The 22,890-nt window shown below is 46.5% G+C and overlaps 1 protein-coding gene and 1 long non-coding RNA gene across 4 annotated transcripts in view; one reads left to right on the top strand and one right to left on the bottom strand.

Moving 5' to 3' along the window:
- The window catches only part of PLPPR5 (phospholipid phosphatase related 5), a 755,539-nt gene that overhangs the window by 10,175 nt on the left and 722,474 nt on the right, over positions 1-22,890 (top strand). The gene's annotated exons all lie outside the window — the stretch shown is intronic.
- Positions 17,810-18,378, bottom strand: LOC115100230. The gene is made up of 3 exons (XR_003859002.1): positions 18,325-18,378; positions 17,993-18,090; positions 17,810-17,867 (listed from the first exon to the last, which is right to left on the bottom strand). It is a non-coding gene; the product is annotated as an uncharacterized LOC115100230 (long non-coding RNA).

The raw sequence follows: 22,890 nt of genomic DNA, 5'->3' as shown, positions 1-22,890 counted from the left end.
TGTGAAATGGAAGTCAGTAACATTTTTATGCAATTTCAAAACAGAACAAAACAGAGCAACAAACTGTGTACAAATGTCAGTAAAAATACAGAAATCCATGTTTTGTTTTGTTTTTTTGTTAATGAAATGCATTCTTTAAACTATTGGTAATGCATGGTATTGCTGGGAATATGCCAGTGGTTGCCATGGTGATCTACAGCATAATTAAAAGATGCAGATTGCCATCAGCTTTAAGCTACAAGCACTGCTTGTAAAATATAATATATTTTTTGAGTCCTCAATATCTTAATGTAACTTATCTAGTTAGATTTTCAGTGAATAAACAAGCATTCATTCCCATATGTAATTTGGATTTTTTCTAGATACCTCAGTTTTGTTGAAACCTCATCCCAGCAGTATTCATCTTTCCCGTGTACCTAAGAATAAACTCGGAAAGAACAAACCTGGGCACAAAAGATCCATCCTCTTAAACTAGGCAAATCTGGGGAGGGCAGTTTTCAAAGCGAAATGTGATTTTTTGCAATCTGAGAATTGCCATCCTCACAGGGAGATTTACTAAGCTGTGATAGTTTATCGCAGGAGAGGCCAAATATCACGGGGCATCCCCACGATCTTTGGCCCCTCTTTGACAAACTGACAACCTAATGACAACCTAACGAATCAAAAAGCTGCAATCTCCCCTGTCAATCATGCCCGCAACCTAGGAGTCATAATTGACAAGGAACTATCCTTCAAGAACCACATCACTACTAAAATCTAAGACAGATATCACAAACTCCTAACCCTACCTCGTAGAGATGTGAATCGTGTGATCGATCGTCTTAACGATCGATTTCGGCTGGGAGGGGGAGGGAATCGGATCGTCGCAGTTTGGGTTTTTTAAATATCGTGTAAATCGTGTAAATCGAAAACCGGCACACTAAAACATCCCTAAAATAAATCCCCCACCCTCCCGAACCCCCCCAAAATGCCTTAAATTACCTGGGGTCCAGTGGGGGGGGGGGGGGGGAGGGCGGGAAAACCGGCATACTAAAACAACCTTAAAACCCACCCCGACCCTTTAAAATAAATCCCCCACCCTCCCGAACCCCCCCAAAATGCCTTAAATTACCTGGGGTCCAGAGGAAGGGTCCCGGTGTGATCTTTTACTCTCGGACCTCCGTGGTCTGTAGAAACAAAATGGCGCCGGCGCTACCTTTGACCTGTCGACAGGGCAAAGGTAGCACCGGCGCCATTTTGTTTTTTTTGTCCCCCGACGGCAGGAGCGTAGGAGATCGCTCCCGGACCCGCAGGGACTTTTGGCCAGCTTGGAGGGGCCTCCTGACCCCCACAAGACTTGCCAAAAGTCCAACGGGGGTCCGGAACGATCTCCTACCGCAAATCGTTTTTCCGTACGGAAAAACGATTCGACTGCAGGAGGTCGTTCCGGACCCCCATGGACTTTTGGCCAGCTTGGGGGGGCCTCCTGACCCCCACAAGACTTGCCAAAAGTCCAGCGGGGGTCCGGAACGACCTCCTGCAGTCGAATCGTGTTGCCTTACGGCCGGCGCCATTTTGCGCAAAATGGCGCTGCAAAATGGCGCCGGCCGTATGGCAACACGATTCGACTGCAGGAGGTCATTCCGGACCCCCGCTGGACTTTTGGCAAGTCTTGTGGGGGTCAGGAGGCCCCCCCAAGCTGGCCAAAAGTCCCTGGGGGTCCAGCGGGGGTCCGGAACGACCTCCTGCAGTCGAGTCGTTTTTCCGTACGGAAAATGGCGCCGGCCATACAGCGTATGACCGGCGCCATTTTCCGTATGGAAAAACAATTCGCGGTAGGAGATCGTTCCGGACGCCCGCTGGACTTTTGGCAAGTCTTGTGGGGGTCAGGAGGCCCTCCCAAGCTGGCCAAAAGTCCCTGCGGGTCCGGGAGCGATCTCCTACGCTCCTGCCGTTGGGGGACAAAAAAAACAAAATGGCGCCGGCGCTACCTTTGCCCTGTCATATGACAGGTCAAAGGTAGCGCCGGCGCCATTTTGTTTCTACAGACCACGGAGGTCTGAGGTCCGAGAGTAAAAGATCACACCGGGACCCTTCCTCTGGACCCCAGGTAATTTAAGGCATTTTGGGGGGGTTCGGGAGGGTGGGGGATTTATTTTAAAGGGTCGGGGTGGGTTTTAGGGTTGTTTTAGTGTGCGTGTTTTCCCACCCTCCCCTTCCCCTTCCCCCTTCCCCCGATTTACGATTTTTTAACGATAAATCGGGGGAATTGTTATTGTATCGCGGCTCTAACGATTTTTGACGATTTAAAATATATCGGACGATATTTTAAATCGTCAAAAAACGATTCACATCCCTACTACCTCATCTAAAACCTTTCCTCTCTCTGAACGACTTCAGAACAGTCCTTCAACTACTCATATTCTCCAACCTGGACTACTGCAACCCCCTGCTATTCAACTTGCCTCTCTCCACCATCCGACCTCTCCAGATACTCTAGAATACAGCTGCCAGAATGTTCACTGGAACTAAAAAACATGACCACATTACTCCTACACTTATATCACTGCACTGGCTCCCAATAAAATTCAGGATAAAATACAAAATACTATCCATACTACACAAAATAATATACAAAAAACAAATAAACTGGCTAAGTACATTCATAAAACTGCACTCTCCAAACAGAAACTTCCGCTCAGTGAACAAAGGTCTATTAAAGATTCCACCGGCTCGTTCCAAACAACTTACCTCAGCTTGGAAGAGAGCCATATCCCTAGGAAGTCCCAAACTCTGGAACTCCATCCCAACTGAACTTAGAACACAGCAAAATTTAAAAATCCTCAAAAAAGAACTAAAAACCTGGATGTTTACCAAAGCCTACCAAAACACCCAATGACTTTTAGATATTACTTTCCCCTACTGGCCCTACGCAAACATACGGAACCAATGCAAGCACATAATACAACACATAACTCAAACTATATAGGGCCTCATTTTCTAAAGTATCGCAGGCCTGCGGGGCCGGTGGGGGGTCGAAACAGGGGGCGGTCCTGCGCTAGCTGGCAGCGATCGCACCGCCGCGGTGCGATCGCTGCCGGTTTCGCACCCAATAGCACCACCGTGAAAGGTGGTGCTATTGGGTGTGAAATAGGACGACTCTGCCTCCATATTGCTAGCGCCTGCTTGTGCTGATAACGCAAGACTGCGCTGCTAGTGTGCGCTAGCGTTGGAAAATGAGGCCCATAGTTTGACATCCGAACCACGTTTATAAAGCCTACTATATCTATGTTAACAATCACAGGATTCTTTTGGAAACCCTGTTAAACATCGAAACTTTGTAAACCGTTGTGATGGCGAAACCGAACGACAGTATATAAAACTCGATAGATAAATAAATAAATGGCAGTAGGGCCTTGTGGCAAAAATCACACCGCAGTAAGGGACTTTCCTACACGATAGCAGCCCACCTCGGCTGGGGCCACCATCGCATAAAGGGTCCAAGGCCCTAAAAATACCCCTCCACCAAATAGCAAAAAACACCACAGGGGTCCTTGGAGACCTCTGCCCACCCTTTCCCTGCCACCCTGACTGAAAATAAAAAAAAATAACTTGGGAAATTGTGTGGTGATGGCCTGCTCTCTTCTCCCATCCCTTCTTCTAATAGTAGAAAAGTGCCCCCTTAGGATTAAGGCCCCCCAGCCACAATATTCCCATCCAATCCTCCCCCTTCAAATAAGTTAATATTCCTGGGGTCAAGTGTTCCCATCCACCCCCTCCCCCCCAAAACTGACCCTGGCAGTCTGGGGGCAGGTGGACCCCAACCCTCAACCCCTAACCCCCACTTCTAAAATCAATCTTTGATAGTTGGGGGGTCAGGAGCAGCCCCTAGCTCCAGACCCATTAATACCATTTTTCAAAATGGCATTGAACTGACCTTGCCCCTATCAAGTCAGGTTGATGCCATTTTGAAAAATGGCATTGATGGGCCGGAGCTAGGAGGTACTCTGGGCCCCTGCTATCAAAGATTGATTTTAGAGGTATGGGGGGTTAGGGGTTGGGAGTTGGGGGTTCTCCTCTACCCTCCAGACCACCAGGGTCAGTTTTTTTGGGTTGGGAACACTAGACCCCAGGGATGTTAATTTATTTGAAAGGGGGGAAGAATGGATGGGGATATTGTAGAGGGGGCTTAAGCCTAAGGGGAAATTTTTCTGCTATTAGGGGGAGGAGTGGGGAAGGGAGTGGGCCATCACTCCATGATTTCCTAACTTTTAAACATTTTATTTTGAGGGTCAAGACTGCCTCAGGAGGGGGTGGGCTGGGATCTCCAAGGAATCTTGTGGTGAATTTTGTGACTTGGGGTGGGTGTTTTTCGGGCACCTTGGCCCTTTAATTTTAATGTCCTGAGGCCTCTGTGGGAAAATATCTACACCTCCCTGAAATGCATTAAAATAATGGAGTTTACATTTTTCTAAGACAGCCGCATAATCGTATTTACATTGGATTGGCTATGCATAAGCTGCTTTGCTTGCATTAGGAAATTTTATGCATGCAAAGCTGCTTGTTTCCATAAGGGGAGGAAATCTCGTGTTATATCATGATTACTCCTGGGGGAATTCTGTGCAAAAAATTTAAAATTCTGCGCACAAAAACTTAAAATTCTGCAAACTTTACATTGGTCAAAATAACACAATTTACATGACAGTCTTTAAATTAATACAGAAAAAAGTTATTACTTAAAGATGCAGAATTTCCATAGAAATTCACTGTAAAAGTTTCCCTTCCACTCGCTCTCCCTACTCCCCTGCTCTCTCAGGCCCCAACCCTCCACCTGCCAGTATCTCTCCCCTCCACCTCGAGGCTCAACCCCTTCCACTCTATTGCCAGTACCAGAGTTTGACCCTGTTCTCAGTACTGCCCTTCACACAGGCTCCCTCTGTCCCTCCCTCTCTCACACACATGCTCCCTCTCTCTAATACACATACACACACCCTCATACAAGCTCCCTCACTCTCTCGCACACACACACACATCCCCTCATACAGGGCCCTTTCTCTTGCATACACAGCCACACAAACTCCCTTTCTCTCTCATACATACACTCTCACACAGGCTACCTATGTCTCTCTCTCTCACGCACCCCTTCACACAGGCTCTGTCTCACACATACACAATCCCTTCACATAGGCTAGCACCCTTACATACACACGATCTCTTTTTCATACACATGAGCTCCCAATCTCTTACACACATACATACTCCTTCACAATCTCTTCATATAGGCCCCCTCTCTCTGAAACCCACACTCAAGCATCCCCCGCTCTCTTATCTCCCATGCTCTCTCTCACACCCTCCTGCTCTTTCTCACCCTCCCCTCCCCCTCTCCTCTCTCACACATACACACACACACACACACATACACACACACATACATACACACACACACACACATTCTCTCTCACCGGGGGCCTTTATCTTCACCAAGAGCGGAGCACACTCTGTTCGCGGCACATGGGGGCCTTCCATCTTCACTGCGAACAGCGCGCCAGGGCCTTCATCTTCGCCGTGAACGGAACGCATCCCGCGGCACATGTGGGCCTTCGTCTTTGCGCGCTCTGTTCACGGCATGCTGGGGTCTCCTCTGCTATTTTCTGCGCAGAATTTGGCAATTCTGCACAGAAAATGGCAATTCTGCGCAAATTATGTGCTCTGCAGTAGCACAGAATTCCCCCAGGACTAAATATCATCCGATGGTACAATATTGTGGAATTAACAGCACTTAACATGCATTACATGCTGTTTATTTCAAGATATCGTCTTATCGCTTAGTAAATCTACCTGTCATTTGATTAAAATTCAGTGATCTGTTCCACAATGTAAGGACTCTTAACCCACACACCCAACACCTCCTCTTAATGTGGTTAAGACCCACGGAGAAAAAATAAGTGCACAGATGACATTTTCAAATCTAACGCATGGATCTTTCAATCAAAAATCTATCTGCACACAGTCGGCAGGAGTGTCTGTGTGTACTTTGTATCTGTGGTGATGTTCAAAGTGAAAGTATGTGTGGATTTCCCCTTTGAAAGCTGCCACAAGGCCACAAGCCCACAAACTCTGCACCAATGTGGGCAGTTTGAATCGCTCTGAAAGTTATCACCTTTGGTCTCTCTTTGACTTTATTTATTTATTTATTTATTTTATTTATTTAATGCTTTTTATATACCGGCATTCGTAGGACACATCATGTCGGTTTACATGTAACTGTGAAAGGAAATTACAATGAACGCTGATAGCAGGTTAACTAGATAACATATGAGAGTACATATTAAAAGATGAATAACGAGCAAAGAAAATTAGGTTGTACATATTGGATATTTGTCTTATCCAAATTAAAATTAAATAAACTTAAGTAAGACGTGTGAACTTAAATACAATATTAGGTAGATGTTAGAAATGATGATATTATGTACACATGACGGCTGGAGGTTAAAGGGGGGGCTGGGAAGGAAAACAGAGTGGGGGAGGGGGTGAGGAGGTGGGGCGGAAGATGGGAAAGGGGCAAGGAGAATAGGGGTGAATTTAGTCGGAGACATTACCCGGGGGGGGGGGGGGGGGGGGCGCGTGGGGTAGGAGGGGAGAAAGAGGGTCTCTGGAGATGGTGAAGGTGGGGGGGCAGGGAAGGGAGCTGTAGTGGTACAGGAGGTAGGGTAGGGGAAAGGTAGCTGGTGGGGCAGAGGGAGCTACGGTGGTAGGGGGTCACTGACTAGGCTTGAGAGGAGTTGGGGTAGGCCTGTCTAAATAGCCAAGTTTTGATTCCTTTTTTAAAATGGCTCAAGGATGGTTCTAAACGGAGTTCAGTGGGTAGGGAGTTCCATAGGGTGGAAGGAATTGGGTACAAGTGCTGGGTCTGAGTTGTGACCTGAGGACAGTCCCTTTTTGGCCTTTTGGCTGAGATTGGGAACATGTACAGGAGGTTTAATACTCTGCCCCCGACTCCACTCGGGACATGATCCCGTTACGATCATTGTCAAAGCAGGAACAAATCTGGTGCTGTAATATAAAAAAGCTACCTTCCCCTACCCAGTTCTTGTTGCTTTAAGGAGTTTCCTGAAGCATCTTATAATGGCAGTTATAAAAGTCAAGATTATTTATAACTTGGTTGCTGCTACAGTTGCTATAGTAACCAAAAATGCAAGGATAGGAATGCATTAAAAATTCTAAAGTTTTACCAAGCTGTTTTCTAATAGTTCAGATTGTGAGTAAAATAGAATAAATTATGCAAAAAATAATAATCTTTAAATCGTGAAGAAGAAGGGGAAATGTGACCCAATGAAACATAGAAAAATATTTGCAAGGAGAGCAGAAAAAAATGCTAGCTAACTAATAATGTAATTGTGGTGAGCATGTAAGGGTTTATTAAGCCAGGGCTCAGCTAGATATAAGGTGAAGATAAATATTTCTTGTTTGGCAGATTAAAGTTGCAATTAAACTAAGCACATTTGTTTTTACTTAGTTTTTTTTTTTTTTTTTTTTTAAATAGTCCAGTACAATTGGTTTTTTTTGAAGCTCTGAATAAATTAATTGATTTTGAGGCAGAACATTTTCTAAGACTCTGTCCCCGGAAGCTTTCGTCAGTATCCCATCAGGCACAGCAGCTGGGAATCTTGCTGGCAGCTGTTAAGAGCTTATTGTGAGTCATTATGCTTTCTCGGTGTTTCCCTGCCCTTTTGTCTGATAAGACACATTTTGGCATTTAATACCATTTTTTTTTTTGTTTTAGAGAAAGTTGTGTCATTGAGGCCACGTGTTCCATAACTAATGCAGGCAGGTCTGCATGATTGGCTAGGCTGCACAGCAGCATGCGGAGGGATGCACATTTGAAGGGGCAGCAAAAGTAAATCCAGCCTTGCTGCTCTTCTGGTTACCCACTAGTAAGAGTGAGAGAGGGGGGCAGCAAATTAAAAATCTCATGCACCCTGGGTGTATAAAACCTTGCATTGGCTTTGAACCCAGAAGAGCAGAAGGCGATCTGAGCTGCTCACAACTCAGATTGTATGGTTATTGATGTTATATTTTAACCCTTTTCGAGCTGTTCTTGTTAGCATAAACCCCCTCCCCCAGATTCTTCTTACCTTGGAATCATATTGTGATTAAAAATAATGACGTTTTTTTCTCTAAGACCTAGGTTCATCATTTTGCTATAAATTTCGCATGACTAGCGCCCACGATAAAAAACAAAAAAGGGTAAACAGTGGAGTGCCTCAGGGATCTGTTCTTGGACCGGTGCTTTTCAATATATATATAAATGATCTGGAAAGGAATACGAGTGAGGTTATCAAATTTGTGGATCAAATTTGTGGATCAAAATTATTCAGAGTAGTTAAATCGCAAGCAGATTGTGATACATTACAGGACTGTGAATCAAAGACTGGGCATCAAAATGGCAGATGAAATTTAATGTGGACAAGTGCAAGGTGTTGCATATAGGGAAAAATAACCCTTGCTGTAGTTACTCAATGTTAGGTTCCATATTAGGAGCTACCACCCAGGAAAAAGATCTAGGCATCATAGTGGATAATACTTTAAAATCGTCGGCTCAGTGTGCTGCAGCAGTCAAAAAAGCAAACAGAATGTTAGGAATTAGTAGGAAGGGAATGGTTAATAAAGTGTAAAATGTCATAATGCCTCTATATTGCTCCATGGTGAGATCACACCTTGAATTCTGTGTACAATTCTGGTCACCCCATCTCAAAAAAGATATAGTTGCGATGGAGAAGGTACAGAGAAGGGCAACCAAAATGATAAAGGGGATGGAACAGCTCCCCTATGAGGAAAAGCTGAAGAGGTTAGGGCTGTTCAGCTTGGAGAAGAGATGGCTGAGGGGGGGATATGATAGAGGTCTAAGATCATGAGAGGTCTTGAACGAGTAGATGTGAATCGGTTATTTACACTTTCAAATAATAGGACTAGGGAGTAGGGATGTGAATCGTTTTTCAACGATTAAAATTATCGTCCGATAATGTTAATATCGTCTTAAATCGTTATAGAACACAATACAATAGAAATTCTAACGATTTATCGTTAAAAATCGTTAAATCGTGTTAGTGCGCACTAACGGGAGTTAGTGCGCACTAACTCCCCGTTAGTGCGCACTAACTCGATTTAGTGCGCACTAACTGAAAATGATACAAATAAACACTTTCCAGGTCACTGAAGGTCAGTTAGGAATGAATATGTGTTCCTATTGGCTGGCTGCCCTCTTATCTATTGATGTTACCACTGAGGTGATGGTTGGGGGGATGGGAAATGGAACTGGAAACTCATGAACACCAACAGAAAATGAAACAAAGTGTTCACACTTCCCAGGTCAGTAAAGGTCACTTAGGAATGAATATGTATTCCTATTGGCTGGCTGTGCTCTTATCTATTGATGTTACCAAGGTCACGTGACTAGAACTTGTTTGTTTATTATTTTTGTTAGCAGGCACGTGAAATTTGCCAATCACAGTGCATTTTAGAAAGGTGGTCCTGGCTGGAACTGTACACAGTTCAAATATATGTAATTGATTGTTGGTAACTTGGTAAGTGTATTTTTTAAGTAGCCACACTGGCACCAGTATGTTTACTTTTCCTCCTACTTAACTCACTAGCTCAGCTTTGTAAGAAGGGCTTCTCTGCTTGTGTGTTGCTTTTGTTTGGTGTGAGGAGAGCAGAAACATCAGATCTTTATTCAATCTACTACAGTCATCTCTTATATTAACCTACTCAATTTTTTTTAAATGATTTTAAAAATCAGGAGGGTGGGGGATTTATTTTAAAGGGTCATGGTGGGTTTTAGGGTTGCTTTAGTGTGCTGGTTTCCCTGCCCTCCCCCCCACTGGACCCCTGGTAATATAAGGCACTTTGGGGGGGTTCGGGAGGGTGGGGGATTTATTTTAAAGGGTCGGGGTGGGTTTTAGGGTTGCTTTAGTGTGCCGGTTTCCCTGCCCTCCCCCCCACTGGACCCCAGGTAATATAAGGCACTTTGGGGGGGTTCGGGAGGGTGGGGGATTTATTTTAAAGGGTCGGGGTGGGTTTTAGGGTTGCTTTAGTGTGCCGGTTTCCCTGCCCTCCCCCCCACTGGACCCCAGGTAATATAAGGCACTTTGGGGGGGTTCGGGAGGGTGGGAGATTTATTTTAAAGGGTCGGGGTGGGTTTTAGGGTTGCTTTAGTGTGCCGGTTTCCCTGCCCTCCCCCCCACTGGACCCCAGGTAATATAAGGCACTTTGGGGGGGGGTTCGGGAGGGTGGGGGATTTATTTTAAAGGGTTGGGGTGGGTTTTAGGGTTGCTTTAGTGTGCCGGTTTCCCTGCCCTCCCCCCCCACTGGACCCCAGGTAATATAAGGCACTTTGTGGGGGTTCGGGAGGGTGGGGGATTTATTTTAAAGGGTCGGGGTGGGTTTTAGGGTTGCTTTAGTCTGCCGGTTTCCCTGCCCTCCCCCCCACTGGACCCCTGGTAATATAAGGCACTTTGGGGGGGTTCGGGAGGGTGGGGGATTTATTTTAAAGGGTCGGGGTGGGTTTTAGGGTTGCTTTAGTCTGCCGTTTCCCTGCCCTCCCCCCCACTGGACCCCAGGTAATATAAGGCACTTTGGGGGGGTTCGGGAGGGTGGGGGATTTATTTTAAAGGGTCGGGGTGGGTTTTAGGGTTGCTTTAGTGTGCCGGTTTCCCTGCCCTCCCCCCCACTGGACCCCAGGTAATATAAGGCACTTTGGGGGGGTTCGGGAGGGTGGGGGATTTATTTTAAAGGGTCGGGGTGGGTTTTAGGGTTGCTTTAGTGTGCCGGTTTCCCTGCCCTCCCCCCCACTGGACCCCAGGTAATATAAGGCACTTTGGGGGGGGGGGGTTCGGGAGGGTGGGGGATTTATTTTAAAGGGTCGGGTGGGTTTTAGGGTTGCTTTAGTGTGCCGGTTTCCCTGCCCTCCCCCCCCCCCCCCCACTGGACCCCAGGTAATATAAGGCACTTTGGGGGGGTTCGGGAGGGTGGGGGATTTATTTTAAAGGGTCGGGGTGGGTTTTAGGGTTGCTTTAGTGTGCCGGTTTCCCTGCCCTCCCCCCCACTGGACCCCTGGTAATATAAGGCACTTTGTGGGGGTTCGGGAGGGTGGGGGATTTATTTTAAAGGGTCGGGGTGGGTTTTAGGGTTGCTTTAGTGTGCCGGTTTCCCTGCCCTCCCCCCCACTGGACCCCAGGTAATATAAAGCACTTTGGGGGGGGGGTTCGGGAGGGTGGGGGATTTATTTTAAAGGGTCGGGTGGGTTTTAGGGTTGCTTTAGTGTGCCGGTTTCCCTGCCCTCCCCCCCACTGGACCCCTGGTAATATAAGGCACTTTGTGGGGGTTCGGGAGGGTGGGGGATTTATTTTAAAGGGTCGGGGTGGGTTTTAGGGTTGCTTTAGTGTGCCGGTTTCCCTGCTCTCCCCCCCACTGGACCCCAGGTAATATAAGGCACTTTGGGGGGGGTTCGGGAGGGTGGGGGATTTATTTTAAAGGGTCGGGGGTGGGTTTTAGGGTTGCTTTAGTGTGCCGGTTTCCCTGCCCTCCCCCCACTGGACCCCAGGTAATATAAGGCACTTTGGGGGGGTTCGGGAGGGTGGGGGATTTATTTTAAAGGGTCGGGGTGGGTTTTAGGGTTGCTTTAGTGTGCCGGTTTCCCTGCCCTCCCCCCCACTGGACCCCAGGTAATATAAGGCACTTTGGGGGGGGGTTCGGGAGGGTGGGGGATTTATTTTTAAAGGGTCGGGTGGGTTTTAGGGTTGCTTTAGTGTGCCGGTTTCCCTGCCCTCCCCCCCCCCCCCACTGGACCCCAGGTAATATAAGGCACTTTGGGGGGGGTTCGGGAGGGTGGGGGATTTATTTTAAAGGGTCGGGGTGGGTTTTAGGGTTGCTTTAGTGTGCCGGTTTCCCTGCCCTCCCCCCCCCCCACTGGACCCCAGGTAATATAAGGCACTTTGTGGGGGTTCAGGAGGGTGGGGGATTTATTTTAAAGGGTCGGGGTGGGTTTTAGGGTTGCTTTAGTGTGCCGGTTTCCCTGCCCTCCCCCCCACTGGACCCCAGGTAATATAAGGCACTTTGGGGGGGGGGTTCGGGAGGGTGGGGGATTATTTTAAAGGGTCGGGTGGGTTTTAGGGTTGCTTTAGTGTGCCGGTTTCCCTGCCCTCCCCCCCCCCCACTGGACCCCAGGTAATATAAGGCACTTTGGGGGGTTCGGGAGGGTGGGGGATTTATTTTAAAGGGTCGGGGTGGGTTTTAGGGTTGCTTTAGTGTGCCGGTTTCCCTGCCCTCCCCCCCACTGGACCCCTGGTAATATAAGGCACTTTGGGGGGGTTCGGGAGGGTGGGGGATTTATTTTAAAGGGTCGGGGTGGGTTTTAGGGTTGCTTTAGTGTGCCGGTTTCCCTGCCCTCCCCCCCACTGGACCCCAGGTAATATAAGGCACTTTGGGGGGGGGTTCGGGAGGGTGGGGGATTTATTTTAAAGGGTCGGGGTGGGTTTTAGGGTTGCTTTAGTCTGCCGGTTTTCTCGCCCTCCCTTTCCCCTCCCCCTTCCCCCCAATTTACTAGTAAACTAGTGTGTTGTCTTACACTAGCCAGCCACTACCCCTGTGTTGGTCCTGGACTTGCAAATGCACGTGAGCCTTAAATTTATAAATAAATTGTTTGTGTTAGTAGTGCAAGTATAAGTAAATATAATATTATGGGGTAGCCTAGTGTCAATGGCTAGTGGCTGGCTAGTGGCTACTAGCCACGCCAGTGAGCCACTAGTCAGATTACTAATCACACAGTGACCTGTCACTGACTGACGAAGTCACTCACTAACTGTATTTAACCCTTCTATATATCTTATCTATTAGGTGCTGCTCAGTACACTGCTGTGCCAGCTTACTTGTTGGTACTGGACTGGACTTGCAGCCATAACGTTTTAAAATGTTTGCTGGTAAGAAGAAGAGTGCTACTGGAAAGAAAATTCCAGTCAGTAGGAAAAAACTGCGATTTGATGATACCCCTTCTACTTCAGCGAATGTAAAGGAGCAAGGTAACTTGCAGGACAAGGAAGGAGCAAAATCTGGAAAGGTGAAAGTGAAATCTGTGCGGCAGCAGCAAAGTTTATTGATGGATGAAGTGCTACAGAAAGTGCTGAATAGAGAATCAGAGGACTCTGAGTCTGAGGAGGAGGATGACAATGATGATAATCAGGATGAGGAGAAAAACACCGCCAATGACAGTGATAGTAGTGATGATGAATCAGATGATGGTAGTCCGATTGTCAAAAAAAACCACTGTCAGCGCCAGTAGTATCCTCTCTAGTCCTAAACCAGTTGAACTTTTGCAGGTTACTACAAGAACAACTTCTGCTACTTCTACTCCTAGTACTACTACTCCTACTCTGATGACAACACTGACAAGAAATGTCCAGCCTAGAGTAAGGGACAGTAGAAAAACATCTAAGGTTTGGAATCATTTTAATGTTACGGATGATTGGAGATGTGCTCAATGTATCCATTGTAAAAGGATGGTGAGCCGTGGAAGAACTATTGGACATCTTACTACCACCAACATGAAATATCACCTTGAAAGAGAACATAAAGCACTGTTGCTTGCAGAAGAAGCTGCAGGGAAGCCACAGAAGGAAATTACTTCAGAAGATTGTGTGTATGTGAAGCAGAAGCAGTCTTCTTCTTCTCCTCTTCCCCGGCAGCAGCGGCAAGCTACTGTTGAGCAGATGGGGGTGGTGTCCTTCTTCAATTTCACAGACTAGGAAGCAAGTAGTATCCAAAGTGGTGACACGACAAATTTGCTGTAATGATTGCTGAGGATGATCAGCCACTGCAGATTGTAGAGAATAGTGGATTTAAGAAGCTGATCCATCTTTTAGCCCCTGACTACAAAATTCCTTCAAGAACTACATTTACCCGTCAGGTGATTCCTTCCCTGTACTCACAATGTCGTGCTGAAATGCAGATTGTGATGGCAAGGGCAAAGGGAAGGAGCATACATCTCACCACTGATCTTTGGACTAGTAAGAATGCAACACATGCATATTTGTCTCTAACAGCACATTGGTGGCAGCTGGATGAGGCATTAACTGACAGCACAAGCACAAGCAGTGGCAGTAGCACCAGCAGCTCCAAAAAGCTTTCTCCAGGATACCGGTGGGCTTTACTGCATGCTCAAGTGCTAGACCAGAGACATACTTCTGCAAATATCTTACAGACAATTCAGGGGATGATGGAAGGATGGAAAGGGCTACTTAGAAGCAGTGATATGGAATGTTTAAATGGATATATCATTACTGACAATGCTGCCAATATGATTAAGGCTCTGGAGGATGGTGGATTCAAAGGCATCCGATGCTTTGCACATACACTGCACCTGGTAGTGAGGGATGCGTTGGGGCTAGGTGCCAAGGAAGTGCAAGGTACTAGTCGTCAAGCCCTGAAGCGGTTGATTGAAAAGTGCCGCAAAATAACTGGGCATTTCAATCGCAGTGTGAAAAGTGGGAAGGAACTCAGAGAAAAACAAAAAGCAGTTAGGGCACCATTGCATAACCTCGTACAGGATGTGCCTACCAGATGGAATTCCACCTATCTTATGTTGGAGAGGTTGTCTGAACAACAGACACCTCTGCATGATTTGGCAATGGAATCTGAAATTGGATTGGAAAATCCACTTGGATGTCAGGACTGGACAAACATTGCACAGATGGTGCATGTCCTCAAGCCTTTCAAAGTATATACTGATGCACTGAGTGCAGCTACAGCCACGTTAGGTGATATCATTCCTGTAATATATGATCTGGAGCAGGTATTACAGGAATATCTGCATCAGACAGATTTGTCGAAGGAAGTGTTGCAGCTTGTGAGATGCTTAAAAGAGCAAGTACAGAAAAGGTTGAAACCTCTAATGGAGAAGGATAGCTATATCTTAGCTACTATGTGTGACCCACGTGTGAAAGGCAATGTTGCTCTCAAGTGCAATACTCTTGCATCCTGGACAAATAAGTTGATTGAAATGGTTAAAAAGATTTCAACTCCTCCCACTCCATCCTGCTCAGCTGCTTCCAGTTCCACCAGCTGCTTCCCTCCCTTGATGACAACCCATTCTCCTCCCAAATTTCATGAAACTGGTCCTATTTCAATAGCAAGAGCAAAATTTGTCACATTTCAGAGTGGTGGGGCTGCTAACCAGCAGCACCTGCAAGAGAAGGTTGCAGAAATTCATGTGAATAATTTTCTCTCTGAGCCAGTTGAGAGCATGGAGTCAGATCCCCTGAGATATTGGGCAGAAAAAGCTTCAATGTGGCCTTATCTTACCAGAGTAGCACAACACTTTCTTTCCTGCCCACCCACCAGTGTGCAAAGTGAACGAGTATTTTCATTGACAGGGAATATTGTGAGTCCACTCCGTGCACGTTTGAATCCAGACTTAGTAGAGGAATTGGTTTTCATCAAAATCAACCTTCCGCTGCTTCATAATGTGAAAATTCGCTGTGACTGGGAGGAGGAGTGAGTCTCTTGTCTAGGATGGGGATGCAAGGTCATTTGGGAACACAGCAGGATGGAGCATTCAGCAGAAGCACTGCCAGTGCCTCATGATAGAACTGCCCCTGCCTCTTCACCTCAGGTGTCTGCTGTGCTGTTATCATCTATCTTGTCAGCTTGATGAATAAGGACTTTGTATGTGCAAGAAAGAAACCTAAGTTTGTGTCTATCAACTGTGTGCGCTTATTTAGCAGCTGTTAGAAAACAGGCAGTTAAAGTACTTTTGAGTTTTGACCATAGTCTCTCTAAGCAGTTAATGTATATCATACTGTGATAGGGGCATGGTTTATTTTTCAGGCTGAGACAGTTTATAGCTCAGCTTACCAAACCGGTCCTGGGGATTCCACAGCCAGTTGGATTTTTAGAATATCCACAAAGAATTATGCATGAAATACATTTGCATATCATGGGGACTCAGTATATGCAAATTTACATCATGCATAAAATCCTGCTGAGTGAGTGGTTATTTATTTGGAAAACCCTGGTTTGTAGGGACCAATTTGTCTCACTCTCTAAATAAAGCCTGACCACGTAAGTTAGTGCCTAAATCAAAACCATCTCCAGTTGTGTCATGAGTTACCTAACCTCCCTGTGGTCAGTAAAAGGTTTCTCTGGCCGAGATTTAATTATTTCTCCCTGCGGAGCAGATACATGTTAAGTTGAATTTTCAAGTTGCATTAATAAAAAACAGCATTTACGTGTTTACATAAATAGCATATACTTCTTTATATAGTACAACATGAGTAAATCTACACGTGTGAAAAAAGGGATGGTCTAGGTGTTCCCAAGTGGAGGCCAACATTTATGTATGTTAGTCGCTATTTTATAAGAGATTTACTGTATGTGTAGATTTGGCAGCTTTATATTTACTCTCACTCTTTATCTGGAGTAAGTGATAGTATAAGAAGTCTTAACAGTCAAATCATGACTAGGTCGTGGTCTGGGAGAAATGGGGGAAGCTGAGGCTGATCTTGATGAGTTGCAGATGGACTGGATTGGAAACTGAAAGACTAATTGATAACACTGGTAATTTTATTGCTGTGTGCATGTTAGAAAATCTGTTGACTATAAATCCCAATTTATAATAATTTTAATAATTGAGTCCACTAATATTTCTCAAATTTAAAACATTTTATTAACTACAAAACTATAACGAAATTAAATAACACTGTTATAAAAATATAACTTTACAATGACAACATACCAAAAAAAAATTGTGTTTTAGCACCCAGTACTCAAGGATGTGGAGAGGAGAATGGCAACCCGAGAGGAGGATCCTGCTCTGGAGCAGAGGGCAGTGGCATCTCCTCCTCACGAGGCATCTCATGAGGAGGAGATACCTGTGCCCTCAGCTCCTGAAAGGCCTCCTCCATGGCTGACAGCCTCCTCTGCACATCCTTGACATCTGCCCTGATGCTGTTTACTCCCTGCAGGAGCTCCTTCAGCATGCCAAACTGCGCATGTGCAGTACATACGCAGCTTGGAGGAGATCCTGCAAGGAGTAAAGCAGCAGTGCTGGTGCTGGTGCTGCTGGGCCCGGCTGTGGCTGCCTCCATCCTTTGGGCACTGGCAGTGGCACTGGTGGCTGTGGCTGCCTCTTCTTGCCCTGTAAAGAAATGTAAAAAATTCTACATAAGATATAGAACAGGGGTGGGCAGTTATGGTCCTCGAGGGCCACAAACCAGTATTGTACGCACCAGCAAGTTTACAATATTAAAATACATTCAACCCCTTAGTTTACTAAATTGTAGGGTTTTGGAAAAATGAGTTTATAGTCTACAACCTCGGAGAGGGAGAGTGGAGGGATATCATTCTAGATAATTAGAGATAATATTATATAAATATATAACATAACATACATCTATCCCACCCTATATAACTGACTGATCACAAACAATAATTTTGATTTTCTGCCTCAGACAGATACTAGACAAACTACTACTACTAGTACTACAACATACATACTGGCCCTGTGGGCCAAAATACAAGCCATTAAGCCCGTACACACGTGCTACATAAAAAAAAAATGTTTTTCAGTTCATTTTTTAACATGGCACTCTTCTACAGTTCTTCCTCACTCATCCTCTTCCTCCCACTGCCTCCCTCCCCTCTCACAGTGACTAATACCCCCTTCCCTCAGTCTCACATTTATCCCCCATTCACATTTGCAGCATGTTGGTCAATGGTCAGGGCTCAATTATCTAATAATATAATACCTGGCCCACCAGTGACGGTTTGCTCCGTCCTCCTCTGCTGACAGCTACTGGGCCCAGGAAGCCCTGCCTCGTCCCTGCTGGTGTGTGGTTCTGTACGAAGACACAGATCAAATTTCACAGAACAACAGTTAAAATTTAAAAAAAAGGAATTGGAACTGACACAAACAATATTAAACACAAATTCCATTACAATTAATTGAATAATATTTGTGTACTTGTGGAGTATTCTCAAACAGCCTACCAGGCGAAGGACGTGCTAAAGTCAGGCGGACCTCCTCAAGCCAATCACCCTCGTGAAGTCTCAGATGCCGACCTGAGAATTAGAGGTAGAAAGGAAATAGAATAACATTAATTGATTAATAAATTACTTACAAACACAACATGCCCTGCTAGGTTATTTTTTTATGCAATATATAACATTTAGTAATAAAAAAAAAATTAGCTATCTTTTAATGTGGCATTCAAAATTCCCAAATACAAATCACATCATTTCAAAATGATAAATAAATATAAATAAATATAATACACCACTAACATTATCTCTCACCTTTCTTCTTGAGATCTTCGATCTCACGCGGGTAAGAGGCTCTCCGGCAGAACTCCTCCTGGAGAGCCACCCAGGCTGCAGACTCCCTTTGAAGGTTAGGCCTGCTGCCTGAGGGGGTGTAGAGATGCTCCTCATCCAGGAGGAGTAGCCGGGCTAGGAGGTCCACATCTGCCTGTGTGAACCGTGGCTTCCGGGACCTAGCATCACGATCGGCCTTTGAGGAGGACGGTTGGGCTGACTCCCTATCATGATCCATCTACAATGAGAAAATAAAAAAGAAGATGAAAAAAAGTAAGTTCAGAAGCTCAGACTGGAAAGGGCTGAAGTATCCCACCCTTCACATCCCCCACTGCTGGTATATGGGAGAGAGAAGGGGAAGGGGAGGGGGTGGGGGGAGGTGAAGGGGCAAGCAGCCCCACTCCCTGTGAGGGATGGGAAGGGAGAGCCAGCCCCACTCCCTGGGAGGGATAGGAAGGGAGAGACAGCCCCTGAATGCAGGGGCTGTCTCTCCCTTCCCATCCCTCCCCCCCCCCCCCACCACTCACCCACACACTATTCACTGGCTGGGACATGGGGGAGGGGAGGAGTCAGGGTCAGGCACTGTGTGCAGGAAGATCACAACACCCCTGGTGCCAGGGTTAGGGCACTGTGTGTGCAGGAAGATCACAACACCCCTGGTGCCAGGGTTAGGGCACTGGGTGCAGGAAGATCACAACACCCCTGGTGCCAGGGTTAGGGCACTGTATGCAGGAAGATCACAACACCCTGACCCTTGAAAATAAATCCCCCACCCTCCCGAACCCCCCCAAAGTGCCTTAAATTACCTGGGGTCCAATGGGGGGCAGGGCGGGGAAACCGGCACGCTAAAGCAACCCTAAAACCCACCCCGACCCTTGAAAATAAATCCCCCACCCTCCCGAACCCCCCCAAAGTGCCTTATATTACCTGGGGTCCAGTGGGGGGCAGGGCGGGGAAACCGGCACGCTAAAGCAAACCTAAAACACACCCCGACCCTTAAAAATAAATCCCCCACCCTCCTGCCAGGGTTAGGGCACTGTGTGCAGGAAGATCACAACACCCCCGACCCTTGAAAATAAATCCCCCACCCTCCTGCCAGGGTTAGGGCACTGTGTGCAGGAAGATCACAACACCCCGACCCTTGAAAATAAATCCCCCGCCCTCCTGCCAGGGTTAGGGCACTGTGTGCAGGAAGATCACAACACCCCGACCCTTGAAAATAAATCCCCCACCCTCCTGCCAGGGTTAGGGCACTGTGTGCAGGAAGATCACAACACCCTGACCCTTGAAAATAAATCCCCCACCCTCCCGAACCCCCCCAAAGTGCCTTATATTACCTGGGGTCCAGTGGGGGGCAGGGCGGGGAAACCGGCACGCTAAAGCAAACCTAAAACACACCCCGACCCTTTAAAATAAATCCCCCACCCTCCTGCCAGGGTTAGGGCACTGTGTGCAGGAAGATCACAACACCCTGACCCTTGAAAATAAATCCCCCACCCTCCCGAACCCCCCCAAAGTGCCTTATATTACCTGGGGTCCAGTGGGGGGCAGGGCGGGGAAACCGGCACGCTAAAGCAAACCTAAAACACACCCCGACCCTTTAAAATAAATCCCCCACCCTCCTGCCAGGGTTAGGGCACTGTGTGCAGGAAGATCACAACACCCCGACCCTTTAAAATAAATCCCCCACCCTCCTGCCAGGGTTAGGGCACTGTGTGCAGGAAGATCACAACACCCCGACCCTTGAAAATAAATCCCCCACCCTCCTGCCAGGGTTAGGGCACTGTGTGCAGGAAGATCACAACACCCCGACCCTTGAAAATAAATCCCCCACCCTCCTGCCAGGGTTAGGGCACTGTGTGCAGGAAGATCACAACACCCTGACCCTTGAAAATAAATCCCCCACCCTCCCGAACCCCCCCAAAGTGCCTTATATTACCTGGGGTCCAGTGGGGGGCAGGGCGGGGAAACCGGTACGCTAAAGCAAACCTAAAACACACCCCGACCCTTTAAAATAAATCCCCCACCCTCCTGCCAGGGTTAGGGCACTGTGTGCAGGAAGATCACAACACCCCCGACCCTTGAAAATAAATCCCCCACCCTCCTGCCAGGGTTAGGGCACTGTGTGCAGGAAGATCACAACACCCTGACCCTTGAAAATAAATCCCCCACCCTCCCGAACCCCCCCAAAGTGCCTTATATTACCTGGGGTCCAGTGGGGGGCAGGGCGGGGAAACTGGCACGCTAAAGCAAACCTAAAACACACCCCGACCCTTTAAAATAAATCCCCCACCCTCCTGCCAGGGTTAGGGAACTGTGTGCAGGAAGATCACAACACCCCGACCCTTGAAAATAAATCCCCCACCCTCCTGCCAGGGTTAGGGCACTGTGTGCAGGAAGATCACAACACCCTGACCCTTGAAAATAAATCCCCCACCCCTCCCGAACCCCCCCAAAGTGCCTTATATTACCTGGGGTCCAGTGGGGGGGAGGGCGGGGAAACCGGCACGCTAAAGCAACCCTAAAACCCACCCTGCTATGGCCGGCGCCATTTTCCTTACGAAAAAAACGATTTGCGACAGGAGATCGCTCCCAGACCCCCGCTGGACCCCCAGGGACTTTTGGCCACCTTGGGGGGGCCTCCTGACCCCCACAAGACTTGCCAAAAGCCCAGCGGGGGTCCAGACATTCACCACCACCTAATAATAATGAATTATTAATTCAGTGATATAACAAATCATTTAAAAAAAATTGAGTAGGTTAATATAAGAGATGACTGTAGTAGATTGAATACAGATCTGATGTTTCTGCTCTCCTCACAGCAAAGAAAAGCAACACACAAGCAGAGAAGCCCTTCTTACAAAGCTGAGCTAGTGAGTTAAGTAAGAGGATAAGTAAACATACTGGTGCCAGTGTGGCTACTTAAAAAATACACTTACCAACAATCAATTACATATATTTGAACTGTGTACAGTTCCAGCCAGGACCACCTTTCTAAAATGCACAGTGATTGGCAAATTCAACATGCACTAGCATTTCAGGTGCCTGCTAACAAAAATAATAAACAAAGAAGTGCTGATCATCACATTACTTTTTTTGTCAAGCTTCCAACTGTTTCCATTTCACATCCCCCCAACCAATGCCATTACCTCAGTGGAACCTTGGTAACATCAATAGATAAGAGCACAGCCAGCCAATAGGAATACATATATTCATTGCTAAGTGACCTTTACTGACCTGGGAAGTGTGAACACTTTGTTTCATTTTCTGTTGCTGTTCGTGAGTTTCCAGTTCCATTTCCCATCCCCCCAACCATCACCTCAGTGGTAACATCAATAGATAAGAGGGCTGCCAGCCAATAGTAACACATATTCATTCCTAACTGACCTTCAGTGACCTGGAAAGTGTCTATTTGTATCATTTTGAGTTAGTGCGCACTAAATCGAGTTAGTGCGCACTAACGGGGAGTTAGTGCGCACTAACTCGATTTAGTGCGCACTAATCGGAAAAAACGATTTTTAACGATTTTTCAATGAAATAATCGTGCCTAAGACGATTTTCTTGCCCTGCCACACGATTTCTATCGTTAAGACGATATGGAAAACGATTCACATCCCTACTAGGGAGCATTCAATGAAGTTAGCAAGTAACTCATTTAAGACTAATTGGAGAAAATTCTTTTTCACTCAATGCACAATAAAGCTCTGGAATTTGTTGCCAGAGGATGTGGTTAGTGCAGTTAGTGTAGCTGGGTTCAAAAAAGGTTTGGATATATTCTTGGAGGAGAAGTCCATTATCGGCTATTAATCAAGTTTACTTACAATTAATAGCAGTGGCTATTCCCTATCAGCAGCATGGGATCTTCTTAGTGTTTGGGTAATTGCCAGGTTCTTGTGGCCTGGTTTGGCCTCTGTTGGAAACAGGATGCTGGGCTTGATGGACCCTTGGTCTGACCCAGCATAGCAATTTCTTATGTTCTTATGTTCATGGTTAGGGTAATTTTGCAGTTACTACAATGCATAGGTATTTTACCGCAATGTGTATTACATTTATATTATTGGGCAATATTTTCAGTGCCCAGACAGGCTCTCAGTCAACTATTTATACCACTCTAGGAGTTTCAACTAGTTACTCGAGGTGAGGTTTTGGTGGTGATCTAGGGTTTGGAGGCCAGTTTTACATGCACAATCAGACATACGATCAGCACAGTACACATCAGTGAAGATTTGATGTGATTTGGAATGAGGAAAGGTACACAAAGAGGAGATTTCTACAATGTACTCTCGCCCTAGCTTGATGCACTCTCTACCAAGGTACTGGGTACTGTGCTGTTTGTACCTCTGACTGTGCATGTAAAACTGGCCCCAAACCCTAGACCACCACCAAAACCTCACTTCGAGTTAGTAGTTAATCCTCCTACAGTGGTATAAATATAGAAACATAGAAACATAGAAATGACGGCAGAAGACGACCAAATGGCCCATCCAGTCTGCCCAGCAAGCTTCCCTCATTTTTTCTCTCATACTTATCTGTTTCTCTTAGCTCTTG

The sequence above is a fragment of the Rhinatrema bivittatum genome, chromosome 10 (genome assembly GCF_901001135.1).
Source record: "Rhinatrema bivittatum chromosome 10, aRhiBiv1.1, whole genome shotgun sequence".
NCBI lineage: Eukaryota > Metazoa > Chordata > Amphibia > Gymnophiona > Rhinatrematidae > Rhinatrema > Rhinatrema bivittatum.
The sequence above is the reverse complement of the archived record's forward strand: the minus strand, read 5'-3'. Positions and strand labels throughout refer to the sequence as shown.